This window comes from Monodelphis domestica, chromosome 3 (assembly GCF_027887165.1).
Source record: "Monodelphis domestica isolate mMonDom1 chromosome 3, mMonDom1.pri, whole genome shotgun sequence".
Taxonomy (NCBI): Eukaryota; Metazoa; Chordata; class Mammalia; order Didelphimorphia; family Didelphidae; genus Monodelphis; species Monodelphis domestica.
In genome coordinates, this window is record NC_077229.1 from 466,093,966 (window position 1) to 466,116,255 (window position 22,290).

A 22,290-nucleotide genomic window follows, 5' to 3' on the forward strand; every position below is an offset into this window, starting at 1 on the left:
TTGTTCCTGAAGGTGATAAGGAGTGTTAGGAATTTTTTGAATGGGCTATTGATATTGCAAAATCCATGGTTTAGAAAAATCACCCTGGTAGCTAAAGATAGCATAGATTCAAAATAGGACTTGGGACAATGATACCAATTAGAAGGCTATTGTCTTAGTCCAAACAAGAGGTTATGTGGGTGGAGTATCAGCATGGTATTTGCTGTGTGAGAGGAGAAAAGGGGGTATATATTTTAATGGAGGGAGAGAAATGGATTCCCCCACCACTGAATTCAGGATCAGAGTGTGGTAGAGATGGAATGGATCCCAAAAAAGGTGGAGAGAGGGGATAGATTGTTTTCTCTCTCTTTCCCTGGTAAACCCCACACTGGTTGCCTTCAGAATCACAGGTTTCTGTTCCCTCAGAGACTTGATTAAAAATAAAGTACAGGACAGACAGCTTCTCCCTCTCTGAGGAGAGAAGTATAAATTTCCCTTCCCTTAAATTCCAAGTCTCCCTTCTTGGATACTATGAAGCAGGCACTTGATCTAGTAAACAGCTATTTATTCTAAAGGAACACATAAAAGGTAGGGCAAGTGAGTTTGTGGGATAAGGTGGGAAATAAGAAGTCCCTAAAGATAACTATTGAACCCCTTCTCCCCAAGTCTTGCAGGGTCAGGCTTTGCCTGCCTGACCCCCTGGGATCAATTGTGAGAGCTGTCCTGACTCCTAGCTGTCCTATCTATGATATTGAGTTCAAGGACTATTTAGACAGATAAAGAGGAAATCTTCCTGTGGTGGATAGCTTTCTGGCAAAGTCCTATCCACTCTTGTTTTTATTCCACTGTTACTGGGGTCTGGCTTCACAGGAGGATGCTCCAGGCTCAGAGGTTAGCTCAGAACAACCTCCTTGGTGGGCTTCCCAAAGAGAAGTGAGATCAGATGTTTGGATCTTCTCAATTCTTCTGCTCCTTCTCCAGACTTCTCTCTCCTTCCTGACCTTCCCCTGCTCGAGTTGGTCTTCCAGCATGATGAGTCTGCTTTCCTCTCTTATAATATGAAAGAAGTTGTCAAGGAAAAACTGGCAAGATCTGACCATAGATTGGATATGTGGCTGAGTGCAGAAGAAAGGAGGAAGCAAGGATGACATTGAGTTTGAGAAGTTGGGTGACTGAGAGAATGGTACTGTCCTTGACAAGAATAGGAAATTTGGAAAGAGGGGAGAGCTTTGAGAGAAAGGTAACAAGTCGTGTTTTAGACACATTCAGTTTGTGCATGGACAACCAACCATGATATTTTAATGACAGAGATTGAACTTGGGACTTCTTGATTCTATACCTGGCTCTCTTTCCATCATACCATGATACCTCTGTTGTTGTTAGTTGTAGTTCAGTAATTTTAGGCATGTTCAACTCTTCATGACCACCTTTATGACCTTTCTTGAAAAAGATACTAGAGTGCTTTGCTATTTCCTTCTCTAGGTCATTTTACAAAGAAACTGAGACAAATGGGGTCAAATGACTTGCACGAGGTTAGTTATCCAGTTAGTAAATTTCTGAGGCCAAATTTGAACTAAAAAAAAAAATCTCCTGGACTCCAGACCCAGTGCTCTATCCACTGAGTCATTTAACTTCCCTCTCATGCTACTTCTAGTTATTATTATTATTACATCCATAAGTCATATGGATTTGTAAATATGTTATTAAGCAACTGTTGCTCTTCAAGTGGTAAAAAAGGTCAATATTATTAACCCCATTTTTTCACATTAACCCCATTTTAAAGATGAAGAAATTGGGAAGAAAAGGTCAAATGCTTTATTTAAGGTCACAGAGCAGATTCATGTCAGATCTATATTTAGTCTTCAGAATTATTGACTTTTTGTCTGGTATTTTAGACAAGTGAATCATTATGCTTCTAAATCCAGTCAAGCCAGTCCCTCTGGGAGGTTGAAATCCTCTGGGGCAAATCACACTGTATACTGACCTTACCACCACTATCCCCTCAGGAACACATGAAATATAGTTAAAATGGACATGAATGGCAGGCTTGACAACAGAACCACGCATATGTACATAAGGATACTGTTAGTTGAGTGAACAGTATTATATGGGGTAAAAATGTACCAGAGGAGAGAGGCTGTCTCAAAAAGAACACATGTCTTGAGGGAGTTACTAGAATAACAAGAGGGGATAGGAACAAAGAAATGGAGAGGGAAAGCAAGGAAAAAGGAAAGAGAGAGAGAGAGAGGTCATCAGGAAAGATAGTCTTAAAAATCAAGAAAAAAAAGTGAAAGAACAATATGGAAATTATAGTGGAAACAACCCAATGTGGTGGGGTGAGGTTTTGCAAGAAGAAGGCATCTGGAGACAGATGGTATACAAGAGGCAGAGAAGATAGAAGTTAAGGGGCAAAAAAAAGCAGCCTTATCAAAACCAGGGAGAAGAGAATTCTCTTCCCATATAGATGGGCATGCTTGGCATATTCTTAGTATCTGACACCTATGATCTGGGAGAGATCCTGGTCGTGGGTGAGAAAGAAAGACATTAAATCTTCCCTTTTTAATTTTGTTTCATTTATTCATCAATAAAAGAATAAGGTTAATTTGTCCTATTCTGCCTCTCATCTCCCAGGTTCCCAGGGTTTGGGTTTCTGTCACATACTACCAAATTTCTTGATTCTAAAGACTTTCACATTTATCAATCCACCAATCACTTTCCATTTCTCTGTCAATCAATCAATAAGCATTTATTAAAATGTTCTCTATGTGCTGGGGACATAAAGAAAACAAAAAAAAATTAGTCCCTGTCCTCCATGAGTGTAAATTTCTTTTTTTAAATCTTTAACTTCTGTCTTAGAATCCATAGTAAGCATCAGTTCCAAAGCAGAAGAGTGGCAAGAGCTGAGCAACTGGGGTTAAATGACTTGCCCAGGGTCATACTCCTAGAAAAGTATCTGGGTCATATCAGAGTCCAGGACTTTCCATCTCTGGACCTGACTCTCTATCCAGTGAGTCACCTGGTTCCCCAAGGAGCTTTAACTCTAATGGGATTTGTCCCTGGAGTTGACTAATACCTCTTAGCTCTTCGATTTTAATTTGTCTTCCATTAATTGTACCTGTGTCCTATTGGCATTCCGTCCTTTCTCAGTTTGGTCTATCTTGCCACCACCTGAGCCCTGATTATGACAGTGATGGCAAAGGGAAATAGTTGAAGTTACATGGATATGGGATCCCAAGTACTAGTATAGAATCTTTCTCCTCTTCCACCCTGAGTCATTCAACCCCTAAAGCAATGCAGATCTCCAAAAGCTACCAACCCTGAGTGAGTGATTACTTTGATTTGTGAAATCCCAGGAATGGCTTAGAATCTACCTAAGTCTCCTAAAAATAAAGTCATCCACAAGACACGGGGAAAAAATAGAAAATACAGTGGGTAGAGAAAGCCCATTGCCTAAATTATGACATGCAGCTGGATGGGCAACCTGTCAAATTAGGCCTTCAATATGTGGATTTGGGACAATTGCTGCAGATGGATAATGAACTGGGCCCAGAATCAAGTAGGAGGAGTAAATCAGGCCGGATTGCATTTGGGAAATTGTGCAGTGCTTTGAATGATTCCAAATTGCACACTGATGCAAAATCCTGCCGCTTTAAAATGAATATAGTCCTCCTAATACTGTTTTGCTACTAATCATGGCTGCAAAAGACTCAAAATTGCAAACAATTCAAAGAACAGGAGAAAGATGTTGATGGGGGTAAGTGGGTCACTAGGGATGATTTGTTTACCAAAAGTGGGATGAAAAAAATGTCTTTGAGGATATGTGAGATCCCAGAAGGAGGTGGATCAAACTTATGGCAAAAATGAGAAAACCTGAGGAGTGCACTAATATTTTTGAAAAACAAAAATAATAGGAACCCCATCTCTGATCAAATTCTCAGTGGAGGGCTTCTAGGCAAATTTGTCCAAGAGCTATCTATATAAGAGAAGCTTATGGAGGCTGTGAATTATTTTAAGAGAGGGAGGACCCAAACTGTTGAAATCACAGATCATTCAAATGATCAGAAATAGATAAATAAATATTATGAAGGAATTTCTTCCACCATTGAAGCTACAGTTATTTGGTCTTATAAAAACTAGCTTTCATACTTTTAAAAAAATATATTTTTCAGTTCCTTAACTCCTGGAAATATTGTTCTTTTTCAGTCAATCTAAAGTCCATACAGTGTTTCTCTATCATGTAATATGAAATTATGCTGCATTCTTTTCTGTTCTCACCTCCATGAAGTTCTCAACTAAAAAAAAAAGGTTGAGCAGCAAGAAGGAGCTGGGGAAATGGAATTAATAAGCATATCCAGACACACCACTGAGACTGCTCAACTTCATCTCACTTCACAAAAAGGTGAATTATTTTGGAGTCCCCAAAATCAATTTCTGGTACATCATTCAGAGTAGGAAAATTTATCTTGCAATTTATAATTTCCATTTATAATAAATGTATGGTCAGTTTATAATATTTAGAATAGATTCTATTCGTAACAGACCATGGAAACCTCAACAATACCTACAGGCAATCTCTATACACATTTATATAGCAGCTGGAGCCTGGCAAGGAATTTGGCAAGTGATCCAGAGATACAATGAAGCATTTGACATATACTATAAAACATTTTATGGAAGGCAAATATACTATACAACCTTGTGATCTCTGGAAGGATAATAATCTATACAGAATCATTCATTTGCTACATAGTTTATGCACTGGGAGAATCTAGCTCATTATTTTTTACTATATTATATAGACTTCTGGTATAAAAGTTTTAGCTAGAGTGATCATAAATCCCTTCCTTTGTCACAATGTCAAGTATTTACATGCCTTTAGATAAGGATTTTTTATGAATAGAACAAGTTCTTTTAAAATTATTAACTAATACTATATTCTATTCAATTTAGCCGGCATTTAAAAAAAAAGTTTTTTAAACCCTTACCTTCCCTCTTAAGAGTCAATACTGTTTATTGGCTCCAAGGCAGAAGAGTGGTAAGGGCTAGGCAATGGGGGTCAAATGACTTGCCCAGGGTCACACTGCTGGGAAGTGTCTGAGGTCAGATTTGAACCTAGGACCTCCCATCTCTAGGCCTGGCTCTCAATCCACTGAGCCACCCAGCTGTCACAGCCATCATTTCTTAAGTGAATACTATGTACAGAGGACTGTGCTTGGCAATAGGGGAGACATGACATGGTCCCTGTCCCAATGGAGTTTATAATCTGAAAGACAGATATGACCCATAAATAAGGTAGGCATAATCCAATATAATGTGTGATACATGGATTAGAAAAATGTAAATTTCTTTATAGGATTTAAAGGAAGTATCTATGATGGTTCCATGGAGAAAGTGGTATTTGAGTTGAGTCTTACAGGGTAAGAGTTTAATCAGTAGAGCAGGGAAGAAGATGAAGTAAAAGAAATAGTAAAAACAAAAGAATGGGAACAGAAAAGAAAGAGCCATTTGCTAAGGAAAGAGGGTTCAACTTGTCTATCTGTCCCTGGAGGTTAACCTCATGACAGGTGACTGGCAACTCTCCCAAGTGTGGTCAGAACCAGAATAAAATGTAATTGAAAGAAATAAAAAATTCAATAAAACACAGATAACATTACATTTTAAAACTAAGTCAATATGCAGCCCACAGGGATCCTTATTAGTGGCCTCCATATCTATTTGAGTTTTATACCATTACTCTAAAGTACCTGAAGGAGAACAGTTTGAATGCAGGCTAAAAAGGTAGGCTACTTTTATATTACAGAGGGTGTTTAATGCCAGATAAAGAAGTCTAAGTTTTACTCGAGGCCACAAGGAATCTGTAACAGATTTTTTTGAGTTGAAGAACAACATGAAGAAAATAAGAAATAAGGGAAGATTGTTCTTTTCTAGATCTAAAGAAGAGTAGAGAAAAAGTAGTGTCATGATGGTTTATTGGGAAACTATTGCAATAAGTTTAAAAGATTTGCCTTAGAGAACTTGGGTTCTACTCTTGTCTCTGATGCTTATTTTCTTGGGACCTTAAGAAAGTCATGTAACCATTGTAGATCATAAGGGAGTTGGACGTTGAGGTTCCTTTTCATTTAAGAATTCTGGGTCTCAACTACCTATTAGAATATCATCTTCTCTTCCATTATGCCTTTTCTTGCACTATTTATCTTTTGTTAATATAATTTATCTTCATTTCCCAAATAAGAACATTCCTTGTGGGAAGTAATACTGTCCTAGATTACTGTGAATCCTTCATTCTCTGAATCACTCTACACAGTATCCTATACAAAGTGAACACACAATAAGTATCTGTTAATTGACTTGAACTATGGCAAATCTTATGCTTCAGCAGAGTAGGAAGCTGTATTTCTCAGAAACTGCTACCTAATTGTGGGATGAGGTGGCAGCTGCACCATCAAAGACTCAGCTGCCCAGGCCCATTCCTCATCCCTGGTCATCCTTAGCACCACTTTCTGTGCCACATGGGATACAGGGCATCTGGCAGGCCACTAGAGTCCATATATACAGTCTGTTAAGAAGATAAATGATCCTTGGGGAATTATTACATTACTGAGTGTATTAATGAGTCAATGGTCATTGTTTAATGCAATTTAAAGTTTTTTAAGGCTTCCTACAAATAAAAACTACTGAATATTTTGCTTTTAAATATGTTTAGAAAATGAAATGAACATTTATCTTTATTTTCATATTATAATTCATGTACTTATCTAAAATTAGACTTAAATGCATTATTAGTGCATTATTTTCTTCTCTGAATCATTACCATAAAATAATTCTCTCAAAATAGATAAGTAGCTACAGTGATTTATCCAACTGGGTGAATGTTTGAGGTACGATCTTTTTTTTTTTTTACTGTGGGTATTTTAAAATTATTCAAGGCATTACAACTTAAAATAGCTAAGCCTTGGGGCTTTAGACAATTAATGTAAATTCTTTGGCATATTAATTTATAGGACATAGTCACTGGAGTCTAAATTTCTGGGTACAATTCTTTTTTGACTTCTCATTTAACTGTTGCAATTTGATACAGCCTATCTCGTACATAAAACTTCAAAATTTTGAGAGATGATAATGATCTATTCTAATTATCTGCTATTACACAAACAGGTTAATAACAGTAATTAAAAGAATAATTATGCAACTACATGCCACTCAGAGGCTTCATTTAAATTATGCAAATCAGACATAAGGTCATGTAATGCTAAAGAAAAACAGCTGAAATATGCAAAATAATGTACTGTATGTTGGTGATATTAGTATCAAAGATAGTCATATCACACTCATCTACTGTGGATCTCTTGGGGTACTTTTGGACTGGATTAGCCAATTAATTTTTCTTATCTTGTTATCTGTTCAAGTAACTTAAGCCCTACACTCTTTCCCCCTAGAAATGCTAATCTCATCCAAAGAGATGAATATTTATTTTTGACTTAATCACCTCATTAATTTTGGAGCACTTGACAAAACACCTTGTACATGCATGTATATCTGTAGGAGCAGTAAGCATACTGGCTCCACTAGAAAGTAAGCTTCTTGAGGTGAGTGTCTTCACTTATTTAACAGATAAGATGGGACTTCCTTGATAGATTAGTGTATTAGTATATGTGGCTGCCTTTGTGTGTTTGTGTGGTTTTTTTTTTTTTTTGGTATGTAAAAACCTGACTGAAATATTTTGAAATTAAAGCAAGAGAAGTAGGAGCAGCTCTTGAATAGGCCTGGCAAGGGGGCTGGGTTTGCTCCTCTTCAGAAGGATATTTTCAGAAGTCCTAGCTCCTGTTTTCTTGACGGCAATTCATACCTACATCTCACCTTCTTCCAGAGATGTCAAAACTTTAGACTCACAAATTTCTCACTGTGTGGACTATCTGGCACGTGTGTGTGTTTGTGTATGTATATTGAAAAAGGCCGAAAATAAATTATAATATCAGAAACTAGGGATTAAATTATTTGCAGAAGTTTTCATGGAAATAGAAAATGATTAATACTCTCCAGTGATGGTTGATTGGGGGCACAATGAATAGGAAGAAAAAGAAGGAAGAAGAGAAAAAACAGTACCATTGGGACTCCCACCATTACAGTTTTATCAGAAATTTAAAAGCTATAAAAATTTTCTATATTTTATTCATAAGAATCATTGAAATACTACTCTCACTTTGAAGTGATGTTTTCCTCAGTGAAATTAAGCCCTTAGATGGATACTTCTTGTCAACACAAAACAGGTGTTTAAAAGAAAACAATGAACCATTCTATTTTCTGCACCTCCAACCAAGTAAATCCTTCTGACTTCCAGAAACTATAACTTTTTTTTTCCAAAGTGAATCTTGTTTCAATTCTTCCGCCATTCCCTAAATACTCAAAACCCAGCTAGGAATACCTACTCCTCAAATCCTTCCTCTGGACCCCATAAAATCTGAGAAATTCTAGTCACCTGGAGGCTTCCAGCCCATCCCTGTCTTTCATGATTTCCTTTTTACTGCTGCCATTACAGAGTAGTAATAAAGATAGCAAAGGATACTAGGAAACTAACTGGACCAGCATTCTGGGGTTCTAGTCCTTCACCCAGCATTTAACTAGCTCTTTGAGTTGCTAAATATTTTCAAGAAATCTGAGCATCTGCAGGAAAAGTGAATATGAAACATTTTCTACTCACCTCACAGAATTGCTGAAAAAAAAAAACAAATTAGAAAAATTATGACAGAAACAAGAGACTCCACAATAATTCCACAACTATTAACAGATTAATAATGAATTGGGACTAATAGACAAAAATTCTGACACACACCCAGTGGGAAAGTCTCAAAAGCTGATGTGACATTTTATGCATAAAATACATTTAAATGATTATAAGTAATTGGAAGGTACATTTTCTATTTGGTTGTATTGACCTTTAGAGTTATGATTATAAAAATTCATTTACAAAAAATGGAACAGGGAAAGTACCTGCCTGGGACAGAGCTTTGAAATGTATAAAGGCCTATGCAAATGCAAGGCAAGAGGAATATACTTGCAGTCAGAGGACCTGGGTTTAAATTCAAGTTCTGTTACTTTCTAACTTTTTGACCTTAAGCAAGTCACTTTACTATATGGACCTCAGTTTTGTTATCTGTAAAAAATAAGGACTTGGATTAGATGTTCTCTCTGGACACTTCCAGTTCTAAATCTATGATTGTACTAGAATTTTTCAATTAAAAAACAAACAATACTTATTACATGAATACAGCATCAATGCAAAACTATCAGAAGGATAATTCTTAAATGTTGATGGAATAGGTGACTGATTAGAAAAGGGAAATAGAAGGCTCCTCTCTTTTTCTTTCTCTCTCTCTCTCTCTCTCTCTCTCTGTCTCTCTCTCTCTCTCTCTCTCTCTCTCTCTGTCTCTCTCTCTCACACACACACACACACACACACACACACACACACACACACACACACACACAAAACCTCTTCCATGCTGCTGTCTCTAATGCCAGAAATTTTGCTGTTAGAAATTCACTTACTAAGCCTTTGGTACCTAGGAATAATTTCTTAGGATGAAAATGGAACTGAAGAGATAGTCTGTTGATAGTTACAGGATTAACATACTTGTACTCTCTCAGAGAAAGGGGGATAGAGAACAAGAAAGGGCAGATGGGGCAAAAAGAGAACAACATGGAGTATGAGTAGTGACTCAGGAACACAGCCTAGGAAGGATACTACAGCGGGCAGCAAGTTCAGAACTGGGAAATGGAATAAAAAGGAAAGGTAGATTCTGGATAGAATTTGCTGCTTTCAAAGTTTTGCCTAAGTCCCCACTGAGAATCAGAGTTTAGCAAAAAAGCAATACAAATTACATTTTATACGTAATTATATAGTTTTCTTTTCCAAAATTAAAATAAAAAGAAGTGTGGTGAAAGAGAATATTTTTTGTTTAAAGAATAAGCACCAAAAATTTATTCAAAGTCTAATTTCCTTGTTCTAATTGTCACTTGCAATTAGTTATAAAAGAGTGCTTCTCCCAACCACACATCCCAAAGAAATTCGCACCGAAAGTCATGGTAAGGCATCTTCCTGATCCCAAAAGGTAAATTGGCAATATGAAACTTCTATAGCTTTAAAAAGTGATATCCAACTTTACAACTTAGCACCATACAAATGATTCTAACCATGAAATTTCCTATTAATGGATAATAAACCTATATGCCTTATGTGCAAAAGAACGACAAAATGACAGAAAAATAGCTTCGACCCATTAAAAGGTGCCAGAAGAGTCAGTTTATAATGATGTAAAAGCAAGCTAAATGACATAGAACCTTAAGAGCAGCTCTGTAATTTCCAGACAGCATAGGAACGACCTCACGTACAGTCCCTAACTGACACCACAGAGACAAATAGGAATGAGAACTGAGGCAGAGCCATGCCTGTAGGGCCCACAATGCACTTCAAGCATTTCAATAGAGCCCCATGATTCCCAGCATCAAAAGCTGCAGCAAAGATCAAGAAGAATTAAAATTGATGGTGTGTCAGAAAGAATCCACCTGCAACATAAGGTCATTACACCCCCTGCTCCCCTATTAAAGTGATCTCTGAGGCCTGATCTAAAGCTCTGTGTTGTGGTCTGAAATGCTTTTAATTAGTGTATTATCATGGAGATGAATGAGACTGCAGTTACTCCACTGTAGACATGTCTAGGACTAGAAGACGCTGGGAGGACAGAAAAGATTGGGGGTTCTGGAATCTGCTTTTTCTGAGAATTTGGAGAATCTCAAATGAATCCAGCCTGAAATTGAAAATTAAATTTAAGAGCTAGGGGTTTTTTACCATTTGCTCCCTGGAACTCTACCTTTGTGCCAACCTAATTGAAACTTTTGGAGCCTTTCCTTGAGTTAGTGTGGGTTTTGAGTAAAACCTGGGATGGATTCTTTATAAGCTCAGTTTTTTAGGAATTGGAAAATTCTATTCCAAAATTCTAAAACATTGCCATAAGTAAAACAAGTAAACTGGGAAGATTTTTTTAAATCAGCTTCGGGCCATAAAAGATACTTTGTTTTATCTTTAGTTTAACTGAGATTAGTAAAGCACCAAAAGCTAATGCGGCTACAGGTTTTTAAAGTATTTATCGGTAAAATATGAATTTTAAGTTGTTTTTTAATTTTTCTTTATATTCATAAAAGATTTTTGAAAGGAACAGTTTCTTTCCACCTCAATTGCAATCATCAAATCTACCCTATTTACTCAGGTCACCTTTACCCCCTACAAAATTATTCAAATATTGTTCCAACTAACTTCTTAGACAATTTTTGAGGAGTTATTGTCATGGCAATTTTCATATGGTCAAAATGTCTGCAAGCTGAAATTCTCTCTCCCCTTTGTATTTTTCACACACATGCATACATCTCTGTCTCTATGCATTTCTCCCTGTCTCTCTCTCCATCTGTCTCTTTCAATGGCCCTGCTTGTTTTAATGGACATATGAGGAATAATAGCAAAAGCAGAGAGAGAGAGAGAGAGAGAGAGAGAGAGAGAGAGAGAGAGAGAGAGAGAGAGAGAGAGAGAAAGAGAGAGAAAGAGAAGAGAGAGAGAGAGAGAGAGAGAGAGAGAAAGAGAGAGAAAGAGAAAGAGAGAGAGAGAGAGAGAGAGAGAGAGAGAGAGAGAGAAAGAGAAAGAGAGAGAGAGAGAGAGAGAGAGAAAGAGAGAGAAAGAGAAAGAGAGAGAGAGAGAGAGAGAGAGAGAGAGAGAGAGAGAGAGAGAGAGAGAGAGAGAGAGAGAGAGAGAGAGAGAGAGACTGTCTAGGGAAAAAAATGCATCCAGTGCATAAAAGTCTGACCCTCTGCTGAGGACTTTCTCCAGCTTGAGAAACGAAGACCTTTTAAAACGTTCTGCCATGCGTGTTTGTGCCAAGAAAACAAATTTGTCCAGTGCTTGAATCATAATCTACTCATATTGAATTAGGGCAAAAACCTGACAAGTCACTTGAAGACAATCCTGGCTTTTAATCAAAGGCAAAAATCATTGACCTTTTCTGCTAGGGAGGTGCTCAGGTAGGCACCTATCTCCAGGATAAAAAGAGCTCCATCTCCCAGGAACAACAACAAAAGGCAAGGTGAGCGGCTTAAATGGTGAAAAACACTCCAGAATACACAAACGAGAATCAATATACACTGCTGAGTCAGGACCAAAGAAAACTCCAAAACAGTAGGCGACATTCAAGCAATGATTTCTCCTATTTCCTTAAATAACCAATACACAAGACTATTGATATTTCTCTGTGGAAATGCTGAGAGGGAGTAGGAAGAGAAATACCTTTAGGAAATACAGAAATACAATCATTTGCCAATTTAATTACCTACAAGTAAGAGTAGATGAAAGTTTATCAGTATAAATCCAAATGGACAAAAGCAAACAGTTGCTGAGAAGTGACAATAGAGAAATATGATGAAGAAGGGTCTAGACTGGCATTTTGGAGATGTGAATTAAAGTTCTGCCTTTAACTACCTACCAGTGCGACCTTGTACAATCATCAAACTTCTCAGGGCCTTGATTACCTCTGGAGCCAAGTAGTCACCCTGGATATTGAAGTGAAAGTGAACAAATTTGTTAGTAGTTCTGTGGGAGAGGAGCTTAAAAATGAATATATTTAGTAGGGTAACTCTTCTTTCAGACTTGACTTTAAAGACAAACTGATTCCTAGTTATGTTAGAATTAGAAAGTGGGAGAATCAGCAGATAAATGACCAAACAAAGCACATGGTTGTATATTTAATTCAAAGATATTTTCTTTTCTCAATAACATGTAATAATATTTTTCAACATACTTTCCAAAATTATGAGATCCAAACTGTCTCACTCCTTCCCATCCCTACCCCTACTTGGAGATGAGAAGCAATTTGATCGGGGCCATACATATATTATTATGAAAAGCCACTTCCATATTGGTCATTGGTTGTAAGAGGATACTCACACAAAACACAAAGTAAAACCATAAATACAGGGATGTGAAAGATAGTATGCTTTGATCTACATCTGTTCAACTCCAAGTTTTATCTCTAGAGTTAGAGAGCATTCCCCATCATAAGGCTTTCAGATTTGTCCCAGATCGTTGCATAAAACATAGAAAACCTTGTAGGATATCTTTTAGAATGAATTTACCCAGAGTCTCACAAATATAAATACATTCATTCTTATTCTAGCCATGAATTAGGTTTAAGTTACATGAATGTTACAAGGATACTTCTGCATAATGGTGGGTGAGTGACATTGTTTCACACTAATTTCATTAATACATTATAATGAAATCTCACCATAATGTCATAAGACTCCTCTTCAGGTCATTTAGTTGATTTCTGAGTACTAATTGATATATAGTACTGACTTCCCCTAGCCCTATAAGGACTTAGCAGGGTGCTTGGCACATAGATGCTTAATAAAAGTTGATTAATAGCAATTTTGTTTCATGTAATTCTGTATTTCACAGACCACTTAACCGTAATAAGCAATATATACCAATACCTATTTGATTCCAATAATACAAACAGAAAAGTGAAATAGCTTTAATACATATTTAGAAATTTAGAAATTTTTACTTCCTGGGGAAACATTCATTTGAATCACAAATATGGATGAGAGCTAGTTAGAGAGAAAGAGAGGGAGGGGGGAAGAGAGAGAGAGAGAGAGAGAGAGAGAGAGAGAGAGAGAGAGAGAGAGAGAGAGAGAGAGAGAGAGAGAGGGAGGGAGGTAGAGAGAGAGAGAGAGAGAGAGAGAGAGAGAGAGAGAGAGAGAGAGAGAGAGAAAGAGAGAGAGAGAGAGAGAGAGAGGGAGGATGGGAGGGGGAGAGAGACAGAGGGAGGGAGGGAGAAATAATAGATGGATCATTGGATCAATGGATGGATGGACAAATGAATGGAGGGAACCTGGTTTGGTGATCCCCTGCATAATAGCCCAACACTGCATATATGTAGGGAGACATAACTACTAATTGTTTGAGAGGTACTGCATAGATTGTTATTATTTTGTTATAGTCTGCGAATAGGGATAGGAATTAGACCAGTGATTACATTTATAAATGAAAATCTCCAAATAATAAAGTCTCTCTATCAATGCACATCAGCATATTTCCTGCAACTTGTAGCCTTAAAAGTTTGCCAAGAGGAGGGCAGCTAGGTGGCTCAATGCATTGAGAGCCAGGCATAGACACAGGAGGTCTTGGGTTCAAGTGTAGATTCAGATAGTTTCTAGTTGTGTGACCCTGGGAAAAAATGGAAGACACCTGTCTATTGTAAATCTTGAAATTTCTCAGACTTGTGAATGTTAAAAATTTCCCCATTGGGGAATTCTCCATTGGAACAATTCCCTACTGGGAACATTCCCCATTTGGAAAGTGAGAACTCTACTTGGATTAGAAATGGGAAGACCTCTACTCCACCTGTACTTAAGACTGCTTTAGGGAAGAAAACTCCTTGCTAAACAATGAAAGTACTTAAACCCATGCTTATAATGAGGCAAAAAGTTCTTTAAGCCATGCCTATTTTTAGAATTTATACAATAGGGTGCTAAGTACCTATTAAAGGTCGGGCAACTTGTAAACTTGCAAGGAGCAGAGAGGTGAAAACTTACTCAGAGCTTTCTTGATGTGAATTACTCAGAAGTTTTAGTCTACCCAGAAAAGGTGAGAGCAAGATGTGAATCAAGAAGGAAAGGCTCTCTGGAGAGACAGGCTCTAAGCAGGGTCTCTTGAGAAGAATCTCTTGAAGGAGAGTCTCTGGCTGGAACTCCCTCTAAGGAGACTCTGTCTCTCTCGGGACACAGTCTGAAACATTCAGATTGAGGATTGAGCTGGTGAAAGCAGCTGAGATGGAGCTGGCCTGGTGTCACTAGAATACTTGCTTAGACAGATCTTGTGGTGAGTGATAAAAGACTGACTGATCTCTCTCTCTTAAGACTCAGGTCTAGGCCATGTTGGCTTAAGGCCCTTCATACTTATTCCTTTCTTACTCTTTTTCTCTTTCTTTAATTCCTCATTGTATTATTAATTAAAGTCTCTATAAAACCCAGTTGACTTGGGTATATTCATAATTGGGAATATTTCCCTGGCAACCACCTTATATTTTATTTTAAACAAGACACTGTAGTGAAAACATATTTTCTGCGGTCACAATTTACTCACCTACTCTTATATCTATCACAATTTAAGTCTTCCACTATTTTAATCACTACAGTTTAAGACCTCAACCATTTTAACTCTAACAGTTTATGGCATCCACATTCTTTTAAATGCCACACTATATAGCAGTCTGAAAAAGATTTAAAGGTTTTAGTAAAATACAAACCCAATAGGAATCAATAGCATAATACAACCTCCCCCTTCTCCCCCCCCAAAATACTAATATACTTTTTTTTCTTTTAAAAGAGAGATAGCTTCTAGGAATAAGGGGGTGCTCTGGATTCTATACCATACAGACTATTTCTATGGTACTGTGTTCAGTTTTGTACAACACAATTTAGGGAAGACCTTGACAAGCTGTAAAGTATCCACAGGAAGGCAACCAGAAGTATAACGGGTATCAGACCCATACCACATGAAGATCAAATTAAAGAACTAGCGATAATTAACTTGAAGAAGAGTAGACTCATGGTCTGCTCAGGTACTTGAATTTTATATGGAATTTTATATGAAAGCATATCCTTTTTTTCCTGGCCTCATGTGTTTTTATTGTTGTTGTTGTTGTTGTTGTTGTTGTTTTTGTGAAGTTTAGTCAAAATGTTTAGGGACATTTTCCTAATAAACCAAATGTGGAATGGAAAGTATTTTGTTCCCTTAATTGGGGTTCTCCAAGCAATAATGGATACTCTGTTGATGTTGACAAACACCTTTCTTTCTATGACTTACCCAAATAATCCCTTCTCTTCTTACCTACTCTACCCTGGGGAGTATTAAACTAACCAATAAATCAACAAATATTGATTACAAATTTACTATTTGCTAGGCACTGAAGTAGGTCATAGGTAGTGAGCCAGTTCCTGTCAATCAATAATAATTTTAAGTGCCTATAAGGTAGTAAGAATTATGCCAGTAATTGAGGATAGAACAACAAAAATCAAATACTCTCTGCCCTCAAGGAATCTGCATATATACATGGAGTAAGGGAGAGAGACACAGAGAAAGAAGCAGAGAGAGACAGGCAGAGAAAGAAAGATTTTCCACTCATTTTATATCATGAGGATCAATTAGAAGTTGCTACATGAAGAGATAGACCAATAAGCAGGTTCATCCTCACAAAGCCAATATTCATGTTCCACGGGATTGCCCTTTTTAGATTCCTACATTTGCACTAGTGGTTGATCAGGAACCAAAGCTTGACAAGTCTCTGAGAGGAAGGAAACAGATAAATAAAAGCACTACTTCCTCTCTCAGGCAGAGCTGCCCCAGAGAAGGTGAAGCTGGATCTGTATCCAGAGCTGAAAGATAAAAAGCTGAAAGGTCAGTCTCTGGTTTCTGTTCTCTTCCTTGGATAGATATTATCTTGACCCCCTCAGTAAGTTTGAAGAATAAGATATTCAGTTCTAAATTAATAAGGACTAATTATTGTTTGGGGATTCAGAAATGGTAGGTTTAGGGAAGAGGGAAATAGGAAGTCCCTATTTCTAATTTCAACCTAAATTCCCTTCAGGGGTTGAGGGCTTAGGTCTGGGGACCTGGGTCCCTGAGGACCATTGTGGAGTCAGGCTGGTATAATTTTCTAATATAGAGATACAGCTTTGAAGGTATCAATGGAAAATCTTCTGGGTGGGTAGTCTCTTATCTTACCCAAAGGGAAAAAGCCTCTATCCAACCACTTTTGAGGAAAGATGGTTAATCTGGGTTCTTCAGATCAATGAGGGATTATAGCAGTTTTAGCTCAGCAAAGTTTCTCTTCTCCCTTTCAGTTCAGAAGGGATAAGAACTCCTTTACAACTGTCCATCTGCTTTTCTTGACTGGAGGTTCCAGTATCATCCCCTGTTGTCAGTCAAAGTTCCATTTCCTTCTTGCATGAGGTTTCCTTGTAAATCAAGTCCTTGCTTTGCAGTCTGTACCTCTCTCATCCACACATTATACTTCCCTATCATATTCCCCTGTAAAATAAATTAACTTTATACAAAATACCACTTAATTTGGATATCCACAGATAATGAATGTCCTTCCCTCTCTGTTTCCTTCAAAATGTCTCTCCCTTGGCAGTGTTTCCTCATTTTTGGTTCAAAAATATTTGGAATCTGAAATTTTAGTGATTTCTTTTATCTTACACTTTTGCCCATCTTTTCTTTCCTACTTTGCTTGACATTGCTTGAAATTTTGCAATTTGTAGCATCATCCAAGGTGCATATCTGCCCTAACTATACTTTCTAAAAGTCATGTGGTTCTCAGAGTTATGCAATCTTGTCTAATTCTCAGTGTTCTTGTTTGAGTTTTTGTTGAGCCAAGTTTGTACTTAGAATGGACAGATCATCTTCCCAAACTGATTTCTCTTCCTACTCAAAATCTGAGCTTTCCAATTATTTTCCTATCAACTCTCTGTTTCTAGGTTTCCTTGGCTCTTCACTGGTACAGCAGATGTTACAAATTTTAACCCTTTCTATAAAAATGTTTTTTTTTCCTGACTATTCTTGCATCATACCCCTTCCTTTTCCCAACCACCTCCCCCTAGTTAAAACAGGCTGAGATGGAGTCAAGATGGCAACTTAGCAAGTAGCAAAAGTTCAGACCTCGTGGAAGACCCTTCCTTAAGTGATACAGACTGAATGCTCCTAGGGCACCGAAATTCAATCTGAACAACAGGACAGAAGCGGGGAACCCTCCTTCTGGACTCAAATCAAAAGGTATGCCCCCCAAAAGCCAGAATTCGAGAATACTCAGGGCTAAGGGGAAGGCAGAGCGAAGGTCCCAGGACCCCTCCCCCACAACCCAGCGGGCTGAGCCCCCAGCAGCAGCGGGAACCTCTGAGCAGGCAAAGGTGCTGGTTTGGAGGGTCTACCTTGTGAGCAGCGGAGTGCCGGGCTCGGATCATCCAGCTTGGACAAGGGGAAGGAAGCCAGGGAGAAACGGGCTGTGGCTGGGTCCCTCCATAAGGCTCTAGTCTCACCCTTGCCTTGGACACATCCAGACCAATCCAGTTAAACCTAATCCCATCAGAACTCCTCAGAGTTTAGGGAGGTGGGCAAAGGCACTTGTGGACAGCAGAGAAGCAGCTGGAGAGAACTGGAGAGAGCCTGGGTGGCCCAGCCTTCCAGGAGTCTTCAGAGCCTCAGAGCTTCATACCACATACAGTCCAACCCAATTGAACTCAATCCAATCAAAAGCCTCCAGAGGACAGGGAAGCTAACATTCCTCCCCTAGAGACTGTACCAAGAGATCTGACAAAGCTCCAAGAGGGGAGACTGACAGCCCCAAAACCAAAACAAAATGAAAGGAGCAAGAGTACAGCCAAATATGGGGAGCAAAGAAGGGATAAACTCGAGCAAACAACAGAAAAGAAGAAAGAAATTACAATAGACAGCTTCTGCACAGGTAATGAGCAAAGAGTGAATGAAACAGAGGGGGAGGGATCAGCAAAGGAAAAATCAGAAATCCCAGCAAATTGGATACAGGCTTTGGAAGAACTCAAAATGCAATTCAAAGCACAATTAAGAGAGGCTGAAGACAATTGGGAAAAGAACTTAAAAACTAAGATAAGTCATCTGGAAACAGAAAATAGTGTCTTGAAAGCCAAAATCAACTAGCTGGAAAATGAGGCAAAGGAGATGAAAGATGAGGCAAAGCAGATGAAAGATGAGGTGCAGCAGATGAAAGATGACTTCCAAAGAAAATCCGGCCAAAAGGAAAAGGACAACCAAAAAACTAAGGATGAAATCCAGTCTTTAAGAACAAGAATACAACTAGAATCAAGTGACCTCACAAGGCAGCAAGACACTATAAAACAAAACCAAAAGAATGAAAAAATTGAGGAAAATATGAAGCATCTCATTCACAAAACAGAGGATTTAGAAAATCGTTCAAGGAGAGACAATTTAAGAATTATTGGCCTACCAGAAGACCATGACAAAAGAAAAAGCCTGGACATTATATTACAGGAAATTATTAAAGAAAACTGCCCCGAAATCCTTGAACAAGAGGGAAAAGTGGAGATTGATAGAATCCACAGAGCACCTCCTGTACTTAATCCCCAACTGACAACACCCAGGAATATCATAGCCAAATTCAAGAACTATCAGACCAAAGAAAAGATATTACAAGCTGCCAAGAAGAAGTCATTCAGATACCAAGGAACCACAGTGAGGATAACTCAGGATCTGGCTGCATCCACACTGAAAAAAAGAAAGGCATGGATATTCCGGAAAGCAAGGGAACTAGGTCTACAACTGGTCATTCAACAAAATAGAAGAATTTCAAGAATTCGTAAAGAAAAGACCAGACCTGAACAGAAAATTTGATGTCCAAGCACAGAACTCAAGAGAATCATCAAAAGGTAATTAAAAAAGAGGGGGAAAAAGAAAAACAAAAAAAAATTTTTAAGAGACTCAATAAGTTAAAATGATATGTATCCCTATAAGAAAAGAGGTCATTGGTAAAACAGGCTCATCCCACCTATAGTTTCTTTCTAGACTCCAGACTTTACAAGAGAAAAAAAATTTCAAATCACTCTCACTATCAAATATAAAATGTTTGCTACACCCCAACAGGAGCAAAAATATAACACCTCAATCCCTCAATCTGCTTCTCTCAATATTGTCACTTGCACAAAGATTAAGACCTTAAACTAAAGGAATTAAGCCAATGAGAATCCTTGAGGCCAAATAGAAAAGTAAAGAAGAATCAATTAATTTTAGCATCTGAATGTTATTATTATTAATAACAATTATTAAGCATCTGTTATGTGCCAGACATTGTGTTAATCAGTGGGGAGAAAAAGAAGGGACAGTTCTTGCCCTCATGGAGTTTACAATCTAATAGGGTAGACAACATGCAAACAAATATACAAAACAAAGGAAGACATATGCAAGATAAATAGGAAAATATTAAAAAAGAGAAAGCTCTGGAACTGAGAGGTTAGAGAAGGCTTCTTGTAGAAGACAAAATTTTATCTGGGACTAAAAGGAAGCCATGGAGATCATTAGCCAGAGTAGACAAGTTAAAATTCGAGGCATAGGGGATAGACATAAAAAAATGAAGGGTGATCTTCCTAACATTCCTGAAATTATTCCATGGTTTCAGTTACCTATTCTCCCTACAAGCAATCCAGTCCTATCTCTACACAGTTTATTATAGAATAAGAATCCATTCCCCAACTGAATGGTCAGAATACATGAGAGTTTTATGAAGAAATCAAAGTTGTATATAACTATATGAAAAATTGTTTCAAATCATTATTAATATAAGATGCAATCAAAACAACTTGAGCTATCATCTCATACCTATCAGTTTGGCTAAAATGATAAAAGAGAAAAATCACAAATGTCAGAGGGAATATGGACAAATAGGGAAACTAATACATTGTTGGTAGAACTGTGAACTGATCCAATCATTTTGTAGAGCAATCTGGAATTACACTCAAATTGTTATAAAGCTGAGCATAACTTGTGACCCAATAATACTACTTTAGGTTTATTTCCTAAGGTGATCAAGGAAAAAGGGAAAGAAACTATAAGTTCTAAAATATTTATATCAGCTCTTTTGTAGTGGTAAAGAACTGGAAACCAAAGGAATGTCCATTAATTGGAGAATGGCTAAACAAGTCATTGTATATGTTTGTAATGGAATACTATTGTGCTATAAGAAATAACAAGCAATAATCACACACACACACACAACCCTGAAAAGGTTTAAAGGTAGTATGCAAAGTGAAGTGAACAGAAGCAGGAGAACACTGTACACAGTAAAAACTTTTGTACATGATAACAACTATTATCAACTGTGAATGATTTAACTACTACCAATAAGACAGGGATCCAGATCAACTCCAAGAAACTCATGACAAAAAAAATCCTCCACCACACAAGGAACATACAGTCTAAATGCTGATTGAAACATACTATTCTTTATTTCCTCCATGAATTTTTCTCTAGTATAAGCAATATGTATCTTGTTTCACAACATGACAAACAGGGAAATATGGATTAAATGATAATATATGTACAATCTATATCATATTTACCTGCCTTTTTAGGGAAGTAGAGGGGAGTGGGAGGCAGGGGGAAAAATGAATGAGACATGGATTTTTGGACATAGCTAATATAAGAATTTGCTTCTCAAAGATAAGTGTATTTATTATAATGTGTTACATATTTATAACAAATCATATATTCCATTATTATATTATATTGTGTTTTTATATGTATAAATAAATTGTAACAAAAACAATGAAAAAAAAGAAAAGAAAATGTGTTTTCTGATGGCAAGGACTAATTTTCATTATATCTTTATATTCCCAGCACCTAGAAATCGATTGGCTTATCAACAAGCATTTTATGTGAGGCTAGCTCCTAGGTGGCAGAGTAGATAAAGTCCAAAGTGGATAGAGATCTGCAGTAGGGAAGATCCAAGTTCAAATCCACCCTGAGTCATGTATTAACTATATGCTCCCAGGCAAGTAATTTAATTGCTGCTTCCCTCAGTTTCTTCATCTGTAAAATGGAGATAATAATAGTACTTGATTCCCAAGGTTGTTGTGAGGATCAAATGAGAAAACTGTAGAGCATTTTGCAAGCCTTAATGTGTTATATAAATGCTAGTTATTATTGTTGTTGTTATTGTTATTATCAAGTACTTGCTAGGGTCCAAGCTATCCAGAGACATAAAAAAGGCAAAGTCATCCAGCATTCAAATCTTTCACACCCCTGAAAACAACCCCTTACCACCATCCTGCACTCAGTGCCCAAAGTACTCTTCCATCCAGGAATACTGGCTTCTTTGATGTTCCTCACATAATACAATGCATATCTCCACTATGAAAATTTTTACTGACTGTTTCCATGCCTAGAGTGCTTTCTTTCCTTATCTCTTATGCATTCCCTTTGTTGATTATCCTCAATTTATTCTGCATATAGCTTATTGTACATAGTTATTTGCATGTGGCCCCCATTAGACTGGGAATTCCTTGAAAGCAGGGACTTTCTTTTGACTTTCTTTGTATCTCCAGAATTTAACACAATGTCTGGCACATAGTAGGTATTTTAAATTTTTTATTTTCTGACTGCTTAACTTAATATTCGTGAAACTGAATGTAATTACTTTTGAAACAGACAATATAGGAGCA